This window comes from Equus przewalskii, chromosome 26 (assembly GCF_037783145.1).
Source record: "Equus przewalskii isolate Varuska chromosome 26, EquPr2, whole genome shotgun sequence".
Taxonomy (NCBI): Eukaryota; Metazoa; Chordata; class Mammalia; order Perissodactyla; family Equidae; genus Equus; species Equus przewalskii.
In genome coordinates, this window is record NC_091856.1 from 38,669,028 (window position 1) to 38,674,441 (window position 5,414).

Genomic DNA, 5,414 nt, shown 5'->3' on the forward strand with positions numbered 1-5,414 from the left:
ACTTCCCAACTCATTCTATGAGGTCAATATTAACCTGACCCCAAAACCAGACAGAGGCATCACAAGAAAACGACATACAAATGAATCGATTTAGACCTTGCCTCATACCACACACACACACGCGCGCAAAACTCAAAATGGATCGTAGACTTAAATGTAAGAGCTAAAACTACAAAACTCTTAGAAGAAAACATAAACTAAAATCTTCGTGACTTTAGGCTAGGCAAAGATAACTTAGATACACCAAAAGCACAATCGAAAGAAAAAAATTGGTAATTGGACTTCATCAAAATTTAAAACTCTGACACTTTAAAGACAATGTTAAGAAAATGACAAGACAAGTCACAGACTTGGAGAAAATATTTGTAGAACATATATCTGACAAAAGACTTTTATCGAGAATATATAAAGGGTCCTTACAACTCAGTATATATATATTATAAAGATTGGCACCTGAGCTGACATCTGCTGCCCATCTTTTTTTTCCCCCTTCTTCTCCCCAACGCCCCCAGTACATAGTTGTATATTCTAGTTGTGAGTGCCTCTGGTTGTGCTGTGTGGGACGCCACCTCATCGTGGCCTGATGAGTGGTTCCATGTCCATGCCCAGGATCCGAACTGGTGAAACCCTGGGCCACTGAAGCAGAACGCGCGAACTTAACCACTCGGCCATGGGGCCAGCCCCCCTTACAACTCAATATTAAGAGGATAATTAACCCAATAAAAATGGGCAACAGGGGGCCAGCTGGGTGACGCAGAGGTTAAGTTTACACATTCCGCTTAGGTGACCCAGGGTTCACCAGTTGGGATCCCTGGTGTGGACCTAGGCACTGCTTGTCAAGCCATGCTGTGGCAGGTGTCCCACATATAAAGGAGAGGAAGATGGGCACAGATGTTAGCTCAGGGCCAGTCGTCTTCAGCAAAAAGAGGAGGATTGGCAGCAGATATTAGCTCAGGGCTAATCTTCCTCTTGAATGGACATTTCTCCAAAGAAGATATACATAAGATCAATAAGCATATGAAAAGATGCCCAAAATTAGTCATTAGGGAAATGCTAATTAAAATCACAATGAGATATATTTATATTTATTAGAACACTCCACCCAACAACAGAAGAATACACTAGAATTTTCTCTGCTGCACATGGAGCATTCACCAAGAAAAGCCATATTGTGGACCATAAAACAAGTCTCAATGTATTTAAAATCATACAATGTATGTTCTCGGACCATATTGACATTAAAATAAAAATCAATATCAGAAAGATATCTGGAAAGTCTCCAAATATTTGAAAATTGAATAACACACTTCTAAATAACCCATAAATCAAAGAAAAAGTCACGAGGGGAATTAGAAAAGATGTGTAACTGAAAGAAAATAAAAACACAGCTATCAAAATTGGTGGGATCTATAGAGCACTTAGTGGGAACTTTATAAGAAAATTGAAATCTTGATTCCCACTTCAAAAAACCTGCTCAGCCCCCACATTTTCATTTCCAGTAAGTAGTGTCCCCGTTCTCTCAGTTGCTCAGGACAAAACTTCAGTGTTATTCTTGGCTCCTCGCCTTCCTCGTCCCGTGTCTTGTCACCTCTCCGTCTCTCGCCTGGCACATGGATTACCCCAGTAACTTCCTGGCTGGCCACCCTCCTTCCTTTCTTGGTTATCCACAGAGCAGCCAGGTGGTCCTTTCTAAAGAATAAGTTGAATCGTGTCACTCTCCTGGTCTAATCCCTTCAATGGCTTCCTGTCTCACTTAGAGTAAAGGTGAGGCCCTCATCATGGCCTACTCGGTCCCACATGATCTGACCCATGTCCTCCCAGCATCCTCCCTGTCTGCTTCTCACTCACTCTGCTCCATGCCACACGCTTCCACCACAGGGCCTTTGCAAGTGCCACTCCCTCTTTCTGGAACACTCTTTCCTCAGATATTTGCATGGCTCACTCTCTCACTCCATTCAGATATCTTCTCAAACGTCTTTTAGGGGAGGCATTCACAAAAATAGCAACCTGTACTGATTAGTTAGTTGTCTATTGCTGAACAACAAATTGCCCCAAAACTTGATGTTTAAAACAACAATAAACATTTATTATCCCCACAGTTTCTGTGGTCAGGAATTCTAGAGCAGTGTGACAGAGTGGTTCAGGCTCAGAGTCTCTCCTGAGGTGACAATCAAGACATCAGCCAGGGCTGTGGTCATCTGAAGGCTCGACTGGGGCCAGAGGGCCTCTGGGGTTTCCAAGGTGTTGCATTCCCACATCTGGCTCATTGGTGCTGGCCGTTGGCAGGAGGCCACTGGCATAGGGTTCCTCTCCACAACAGCCCCTCCCAGGGCTGGTGGACTTCCTCACGACAGGCAGCCAGCCGGCTTCCCCCAGAGCAGAGGGCCCAAGAAGGACAGTGCCAGATGGAAGTCACACATCATCACTTCTGCCACAAGTAGAATGTGGTGCAGAAAAAAAAAAGGATCTGCAACTAAGATATACAACTATGTACCAGGGGGATTTGGGGAGATAAAGCAGAAAAAAAAAATAGAAAAGTCACCAAGTCCTCTCCATGTGGGCTCCCCCTTTGGAGGGGATGCAAAGAAACTGCAGACATGTGAAACCCACCACACAGTCCTGTCACTCTCCATCCTCCTACTCTGCTTTCCTTCTCTTCAGAGTATGGGAGGCTGCATGAAATGGTCTAAGTACTGATTTGCTTTCCATGTGCTTTGAGCTGGGGGCTCCCCCTCCCACCGCCGTCCCCAGCACTCAGAACAGTGCTTGCCACATGGGATGTGCTCAGTATGTGTTGAGTGAATTAAATGTGAATGTTGAGTCTTGCCCACAATGGGATCTGTGGGGACTTTGTGGTATTGGGAAGATGGGCTTCCTGGAAAGGTGGAATTTGGAAAGCCAGAGAGGATGGGGACAAGAATAGGAGGGCTCCTGTGGTGGAGGCAGGCAGCAGAACCATGTGAGCAAAGGTGTGTGAGTGGAAGTCAACATGAGAGAAGCAAGACGGCATCATTGGTGTCTGAGGCTGCTCTCTGGGAGGGCCCCCGGCTTCCCCAGAGCAGAGGACAGAGACCCTGACTCCAGGCCATGTCTTCACCTGGCAGCCAGGTCTGCTGATGGCCAGCCCCATTTCCCAGTACTGAGTGGGAGGCAGGCCCTCACAGCAGGTGGACACCAGGCAAAGTCCTGTCCTCTGACCACTTGGCCAGCCAAGGGCAAGGTGTCTGGACACAGCTCTTGGACACCTGCTGTTCCCTGCCTGTCAGCTTTCTCCTCTCAAACTGGCTTTCTCTTGACAGAGATGTGTCCACAGGTGGCTCTTGAGCCCCAATTCTCAGAGATTCATCTCCAGAGAAGATGTAGAAATGGATTCTTGTCCCAGTTTCTGCTCTGGCCAAAATCTCAGGGAAGAACCCTGAGTGGTTGGCTTGGGTCATGTGACAACCCCTCGGCCAATTGACTGAGGCCAAGGGGGGGGTCTGCATCTATGACTGACAGCCCATTCTGGAGCCCACTGTTGGAGTGTGGCTGCAGTTCCCAGAGGAGAGACCAGATGTTGGGCAGAATGAGTGAACACTGAGGTGGCCGTGCATCCAGAGGGCACCTCCCCATGGAGGCTTGGGGCAGGACCTGGCCTCCCTCCCCACCTGGGGCCAGAGACAGCACCCCAGTCTCTTTGGTTCTCCCCACAGAATTTGACTCACCAGGATTGACAGGGCTCAAGTCCCAGCCAGTTCATCTGTCACCTCAGGGCAAAGCAAGTCAGGCATCCTACAGCCACACCGCCATGATGGGAGGTGGGGACAAAGCCCACCAGGTAAAATGGAGAGCTGACCCCAGGAGAGACTCATTTCTGGGAGGGAGCCGAGGCCTGGGGCACAGGCACAGCCTCCACCCCATCCATGAACACTGGGAGCTGCACAAGGGGCTCCAGACAAGAGCCCGAGCACCCCTAGCCTGGGGGGCGGTGGCGTGCTGGTAAACATACTCTGAAGAGAAAAAAAAGGGCCCTGGTTTTCAGGGTTTGGCAATTTCCATGGTATAAATACTCCCACCATGGCCAATTGCAAGCTCCCAACCATGTAACAGCCAGCTCACAGATTTCTGAATATTTAGAAATGGCCCCTCGAGTGCCAGTAGGAGCCGTTCCAGCACCCCACTGGGGGACTGGGGTGGGTGGGAGCGGCCAGGCCTCTGGCTGCAGCCCCTGCTGAATCCTTTTCCTCCCCACACTGTCCTGGAGCTGTCTGGGCCACAGCAGAGCTGGCTGACCTGGTGGCTGCCCAACCCCATGCACCCATGCAGCCTCCAAGCTCTGACCTGCCAGAGGCCACAGAAGCCTGGAGATCGGCCACAGACCCTGTGGGGATGGGGCCAGCTCTTGGCCCCTGAGCAGCCCCCACATGCCCTCCGGTGAGCCCAAGGGTCGAGTAAGTGTGCCCAGGGCTGGAGTTCCTTCCACTGGGGACCTTAATCCCTGAATGGAGAGCTGAGGGGCTGCAGCAGGGTGTGGGAAGACTAGCCCCCAAGCAACAGTTCCCTTGCATTGAGAGAGAAGGGGCCAAGAAAGGGCGCACAACTCAGTGCCAGAGGGTCCCGCAGTGTGGGGTCTGTGTGTGGTTCTGGAGGGGGGGGGTCAGCCTAGTGATGAGAACTGCAGGGGTGACAGGGAGTGGGGCCCTGATGGGAGGGGCATGGCTCCTCCCTCTTGGCTGCTCAGGACATCACGTAGGTGTGGGGGCGACCCTGCTTTGTCCTCATTGGGGGCTTTTGCTGTTGGGTCTGCAGAATCCTCAGTTGCTATTGGAAACGGTGATGTCACTGGCAAGGGGTGGAGTCTCAGCCATCCTTTGCCTTAGGGAGGGGGAAGCACACTCCAGAGGTGGTAGGGACAAAGAATTAGGATCCTGAGGACCTGAGAGGTGAGGGAGCCTCTGGAAAGGGGCCGAAGAGTGGGGGCTGGGAGTGAATTATGGAGGAGCTGCAGAGGGGAGAAGGGTTGAAGCAGGGGAATTGAATGTCTATCCCAGCACACACCTCGCTGGAGCAAGTGCTTCCTGGTGTCTAACCTTAGTCCCATGTGGCTGCAGACACAGCTTCCTCTGGCCTTGGTTTTTCCACAGCTGGTTTGGGTCCAGACCCCCAGACTCTCCTGGAAGATCCAGCTCAACATGGGGGCAGCCCCTGTCACCCCTTCTATTTTTCTAAAACCTCCAGGGGGAGTCCAAGTCACATGGCCAGACAAATGAGGTCTCTCCCCCATTTTTGAGCCTTCTGGAGAGAGGAGCCCCCTGTCCCTCCCCAGAGGCATGGCTTAGGGCCTCTCCACACCTCTAGGCCTCCAGGGGGCAGAGTCAGGCCCTGAAATATAGCTGACTATGGGTGAGGACTTGTGCATGCGCGTGCACACACAC